The sequence below is a fragment of the Osmia bicornis genome, unplaced genomic scaffold (genome assembly GCF_907164935.1).
Source record: "Osmia bicornis bicornis unplaced genomic scaffold, iOsmBic2.1, whole genome shotgun sequence".
NCBI lineage: Eukaryota > Metazoa > Arthropoda > Insecta > Hymenoptera > Megachilidae > Osmia > Osmia bicornis.
In genome coordinates this window covers 233764-240633 of record NW_025791318.1, presented here as the reverse complement: position 1 = coordinate 240633, position 6870 = coordinate 233764, and positions in this window count along the sequence as shown.

Below are 6870 nucleotides of genomic sequence, written 5' to 3'. Positions count from 1 at the left end.
TAACTTTATTTGTATTTTCTTCTTCTTCTTCTAGGTTTCCTGGGTTCTCCGGCCTTAGGATAAATAACTTCCTGACTACCGAGTCCACATCTTCTTCGTTCAGGATATCCGGTCTCGTATTTTTGTTTTTTATTGTCTTAGTCATCAGTTTATATGGTCTACCCCATATATCTTTGTCCACTTCACTCAGTAGCTTATTCCAGCTTTCTTTTTTCGCTACTTTTATGGCCCGGTTCAGCTCCATTTTGGCTTTCTTGTACTTCTCCCAGGATTTCTCCGTGGCTTCGTGGTCACTTTTAGCCTTATCTCTTGTGTAACTTCGTCTTGCCTTGTTTGCTTTCGACCTTATTTCGGCGATTTCCTCACTCCACCACGGTACCGGTGTATATCCTTTATCTCTTAATCCCTTGTGTCTTGTATATTTGTTTACCCATCCTGTTATTTCCTTCACGAACCTATCAACTTCTATCGTAGTGTTTGTCCTTGGTATCTTCGCATACTTATCGTCGCTGTACTTGTCTAGGAATGCCTTTATGAAGCTCTCTTCGTCCAGTACCCCTTTGCCCAGTTCAAAGGGGGAGGTACTACCCTTTCCTGCCTGTTTCGGTTGGAATCTGTGTACTAGATACCTGTGATCTGACGCTGAAAAGTCATCTATGACTGTTGATTCACATAGGTCTATTATTGCTCTTTTATTGCAGATCATGATATCGATCTTTGAACCCCTTCCGCGATCGCATGTGGCGCCTCCCTTCGAAATAGTGGGGAGCAGGTCCACACTGTTACAAAATTGAAATACTATTTTGCCTCTACTACACCACTTTTCCGAGCCCCAGAGGGGGGATCTGGAGTTAAAATCCCCCATAGCAATAATTTTGTATTTACCTTTTATCGCCTTGATGGCTTTTGCTAATGTTACTAGCATCCCTTCAAATTCGTTCGTGGTTATATTAGGTGATGCGTATACGCTTACTACGTACACATCATCGTACCTTATTATTACGAAACCTTTCCCGCTCTCAACCAAGGTAACCTCTCTGGCGTTTGCTAGGCCCTTCCCCGTAACATAAATTGCGGCCCTTCCTGTGCTATCACTAAACCAGTTATCCGGGACTCGGTAGGGTTCAGCCACCACTACTACGTCTGTTTCATACTTGTTTGCTGTCGTCATCAACAAGTCATGTGCTGTTCTGCAATGGTTTACGTTAATCTGCAATATGTTAATTTTGCCTTTTATTTTTTAACGCCTCTTTGTATATCGGGCACCTTACTGACGCAGCTACGTGTCTGGTCATGTCCTCAGGTAGTTTGTTCGCCGCACATAGCCTACACCTCGGTTCTTCTGTGCATTCCCGCATCTGGTGGCCCTGTCTTCCGCATTTCCTGCAGAATCCCCCCCCCTCATTTACATTTTTGCAGTTGCTTGCCATGTGCCCCAGATCATGGCAACGGTAACAGCGTAGGAGGCGTGGTATCTCCCTCACTTGCGCAATTGTCCATCCCACTCTAATTTTCCCTTTTTTAACTAACTTCACCATGTCCACGGCCGGTCCTTCAATTATCGCTATTTTATTTAATCTAGGGTCAACACGGAGGACCTTAATCCTGCTGTCCTTTGCGTCGTGCCCCAGTTCCTCTCTCATGGCATCCTCTATTTCATGTTTTTCTGCCGAGGGATCTATTCCCCTTAGTTCTATGTCCATCCTCTGCTGTAATCTTGCTACCTCTACTTCCGGGCCGAGTTTTCCATCTATGCTCTTCCTGAAGCCCTCAAGGTCCGCCCCTGGGGTGAACTCAATCAGCAGATTCCCTGCTCTAGTTTGCTTTACTGTCTTAACCCCCTCGGGGGTGGGGCCAGCTGCGCCTTTAACCTTTTTTAATATCTCCGCGAATGATAAGTCTTTGCCAAACCGTACAGCTATTGCTTGGGGTCTGGTCGGTCTTTTTGACGGCGTATTTCTCATCCCCCCTCTATCTTCCTTCGTCCTAGTTTCGATACCCCTTCTAGATTCTTCCGTCTTACTTTTCCTAATGTCTATACTGTTCTTTCTCCTCCTAGGTTGCACCGTTTCCCAGTCCCGCTCATTGAGTTCTTTCCCCCCTTGTGTCCTTCCGGCCCCTGATTCCCCTTTCTGTCTCCCCATACTTCCCTCAGGGGTCCCTTCAATACTTGAGACAAAAAATCTGGTCTTCTTTCCCACATTTTCCGTGGGAGGGGAGATCTCCTTCCTCTTTTGTCTGTGCGATAGTAGCGGGGGGAAGTCCTTGTCTTTTTCCTCCTCCGTCTGCGTAGCCGTGCTCGCATAATCTCTTCTTTTTTCTTTTTCAGGTTCCACGGTGGCTGTCGAAGCTGACTTTGCCCTATAGCCAGCGGTCATCTCTTTGCTGGTGAGTATTTGTCTGGTAGTTTCATTTTTCTCTTTTTCTTCTTCTCTGTGTTCCGTTTGATCCTCTTTCATGCTTTCCACCACGTCCATGACCTCCTCCAGGCAGCACCCCATGGATATGAACGTTTCTCTTATTTGTGGCTCGGCCTTTCCACTCTTCAATATGTGGTCCTTTAAAACCCTATTGTAGCCCATAATGGCCTCCAACATCTTTGACAGCGACCTTATGCTCAGGTCCATCTTTTCTTCTAAAGTCAACCCTTTTCTTGTCATTTTCTTTTGTGTTTTCGCTATTTCCTCTCTCTCAAAATCTTCTTCCTCCTCGTCCCCAGTGAGGTCCACCTGGTCCGTTTGCCCAAGCGCGTTCTCAATGTCCTTCCGGGCACTGCTTCCTGGGGGGGATCTCGTTAATCTTGGTTTTTTGGAGAACACTTCCTCCCTGCCCGTCGTGCTCATCCATCCGTCCAAGTCCTCGCCAGTAGCATTTACTATCACAGCGGCCTGGCGGTCTGCCGTCTGTGATGCACAGTTGCTAGATGACGACGCGGCGGGGCCTGTACACACACCCACGTCCGCGCCGGTACTGGAGCCACCGAGAACTCCTGCACCGTAGCCTTTATTCTTTTTTAACTTTGTATTGTCCATTTTGCTTTTAAATTTTTGTAGAATAGTCCTCTTGTATAGCCGTCGTCGTCGATTTTCCGTCTGGTTATGTAGTTGTCCAAAAGTTTTGCCATATCGTCATAAGAAAGAACCGCCCGTTACCCCGATCGTGTACTCAATTCTAGTACCTATAACTCGCCATTTCGTCGTTAATAAATCCGTCCAGTACAGCACCAATTAAATAAGTAAATAAGTGACCTTTTTTTGCCATTTAGACCTGTAACTAAAACGTTACTTGTCTGGGTATTTCATCTTGTTGTCCGAAATTCATCACAAGTCCAGTCCACTGATGATTGATTTCGATGTTTCACGGGTTCCCGTAGACCCCTGCCCCTTAATAGTTGCACCCATCCTACTCTAGATTCTTAGTAGCTTCAGCCCCTAGACTAGGTTAGCCATACATACACTGGGTTGCTCGGTACCCCAGCCCCTTAATTGTGTTGGCCGTGCTGACATTGGGTTCTTGATGACCCCAGCCCCTTAATCAGTTGCACCCGTCTTGCACCGGGTTCTTAGTGGCCCCAGCCCCCAAATTAGGTGGACCATACCTACACTGGGTTCCGCAGTGCCCCAGCCCCTTAATTATGTGGACCGTGCCGGCATTGGGATCTTTAGGACCCCAGCCCCTTCGGCATGGTGACCCTACGCGCACTGGGTTTTCTGGGACCCCTATGGGTCATCTTGGACCCCCGCCAAAGGTAATTTTTACTTTTTGGCCGCAAATTCACATTTCCATCACGCATTCCTCCTCGCGCATGACGTCAGCGCTGCGTCATGGGGCTCCTGGAACCCCATGGGGTCCTCAGGCCCCCTGGGTCATTTTGACCCCTGGGTTACTAAGGACCCCAAAAATATATTGTTGCAAATCTGCGGTAAAAAATTTTTTGCACCTAAATATCGCAGGCCACTATAGTGTGCGAATTTTCGGGGACCTACTGTATCCGGTCGTGTATCGCGCATCGCCACCGCGACGGTGACGTCACTATTTACCCGTCTGATTTCCAGCGGTACTGAAGTACCTAGTCGAATTAGCTTTTAGGAGCGTGGGTGTGCCCCTTTCCTTTTTGGGTTGTAAAACAAGGGATTGCTCGGCACAGAGTTCTATAAAATGATGGTGTCTCTACCAGGCACTTAACCCGACCCTCCTAGATCCTTTTCGCCATTATTTTTGTTTAAGCTGCTTTAAAATTTTTCCCAGGAATCATACGCTTTGCCCAGGGCACCTAGGAGACTAGGCACTTTGCTGTTCTTTTACTTGCTTTCCAGAAGTACGCAGACGCACGGGCTCGGCAGCGATCTGATTGGCTGGCACTAGTTTCGCTCATGCGTACGGGCGCGACAATTGATAGATTGACGCGATTTCCGTTTCCGGCTGTCTCTTGCCGTTTCCGCAGTCCTGCACGTGCCCGTGTTTCCCGTATTCCTCGTGATATTATATATTTAAAATGTGATTTAGTCACTCACCAGTGTTGTCCTGTGTACCGTGGCTTATTGTTAGTACCTTGTACTTCGTGTGTTGTGTAAACCCATTTCTGTGGTATCCTGAGGTGCTGACACATTCCTACCGGAGCCGGTCTCCACGTGCTCGCCTCCATCTTATGTTTCCCGTCTCCCGTAACATAACGGTCCTGTGTCGTGTAATCGTTTCACAATCCTGTTTTTTTCTTTCTCCAAGTAACCACCTTACACATTTTAAGTCTTTTCCTATTTATTTGCGGTGTGCAGTGCTTTTTTGTGACCACTTGTGAATTACCGTTCCACCTGTCACTTTTCGTCCCTCTTTTCTTTTCCCTCTTTGATCATATTTTCCTTTAACTCCGTTCAATTTGTAAGATTTATATTTTATGTTCAACCTTAAATATTATTTCGTCCTGTAGTGTAAAAAATTTAATTTATTTCTTCGCTTTTCCACTTATCCCGGTGTTTATTGCCGGAGCGGACCCGGCACACGTCCGCTCACCACGGCATCACTCCGCAACTATAACCTAAACCTAACCTAACCTAACCTAACCTAACCTAACCTAACCTAACCCTAACCTTTTTTTTTTTTTTTTTTTTTTTTTTCTTTAACGAGATGGGAAAAATGCATTTATGCCGACCGGGCGAGGTGTTGTATGCCCGGTACTGTGGGACTCCCACTAAAAAACCCACCTCGGTTTCTCTTTCTTGGAGCCTAGGCCTTGTGAGACACCGCCCCCGGGACCGCTTTGATCTATTGATCTATTGCATTACATCAGGGGCGGGTGGCGCTGTAAGGCTGCTGCTATTTTCTTTAAACCCTCTGGTTTCGACACTACGGGTAGGGTTACCTACAACACATTTCAAAGGATCAAGTCCCACTAGTCAAGATCGCTATGCTCGTCACGTTTCTTTTAACATAATATAAAATAACTCGATGTCAATGTAGAATAAAATATCTCCATGTCAATATAAATTAAAAAATCTCACGTCAGTGTAGAAAAAATATCTCTATGTCAGTATAAAATAAAATATTTCCGTGTCGGTTCATAATAAAAACGTAAGTCCGGCTCCGTCTCCGAGTTGTCCCTTGGTCAAATTCTTTAAAATGCATAAAATGCATAAAGTACTAAATAATTAAAATAAAATCCAATAAATACATACATAAATAATATATAGTCAAACAGGTAAAATGATAACGGTCAGTCTGTTGTACAAACTCGTCCAAATAACTAAGTGCACATTACCCCTGTGCCAACGCCCCAGACATATACTATCTGGCTCTTCTAGTGGTGGAGAGCATCCTTACTCTTCTTTCCTCTGCTTGTCTCTCCCTCTCATGCGCTTCCTTGTCCCTCAGCGTACTCACCACGTACCTGATGACTATTTCTCGCTTCTTGGTATCCTTGAGTAATACTATAAAGTTATCCCTGTTGGGTATTACTCCTAAGGTAGTACATAGAGCCGATCTCTCGTTCTTCCAACGGCTACATTTAAACAGAAAATGTTCGGGGCTGTCCTCATGGTTCGGGCAGAACCAGCACTCTGTGTTAGCTCTCTTTTTCGCTTTCTTACACAGGAAGGTGCCAAAACAACCGTGCCCTGTTATTACCTGCGTCAGATGAAAGTTAAGGGTCTGGGGCCCCCATTGTACCCATTCTTTTAGGCGGGGGATCAGAGCGTATGTCCACCTCCCTTTTTTCGGACTCCTCCCACCTCTGTTCCCATTTTTCCATGGTTTTTTCCCGTGCCTCTTTCTTGACTTTTCTGACCTCTTCCTTTGTGCTTTCCCCGGACTCTTTCTTCTTCCTGAAAATCCACTCCCTTTCCTTTATGATCAGGTCCAGCGGTATCTGCCCTGTGATTACGCACAGGGCATCCGTGGAGGTGGTTCTATAAGCTTGTGCCACCCTCAAAAGTGCGGCACGTTGTGTACTGACCAGCAAGTTTATGTTCTTCTTCATCTCTAATCCGGTAGCCCACATCGGTGCTGCATATAAAATCACGGATTCCACAACCTTATAGTACAGCCTTCGTGCCTGGTTCCCGGCTCCGCCCAGGTTTGGCATTAATCGCGCTAGAGTATTTGCATACTTCAGGGCCTTATCGCATACCCTTTCAATATGCTCCCTAAAGCCTCTATTCATCTCCAGTATGAGGCCCAGATACCTGGCAGCTCTGGCCGTTCGGATCTCTGCCCCCCCACAGGTGATTGTGAGTCCGCCCGCGACCTTTCTTCCTGTGAGGAGGATGGTTTCGGTCTTATGGTGAGCAAGACTCAGGCCTTCCGACTCATACCATACATTCATGTCCCCTATCGTCCGTTCAGCCGTTAGCACCATTCTATCAAAATCTTCATCGA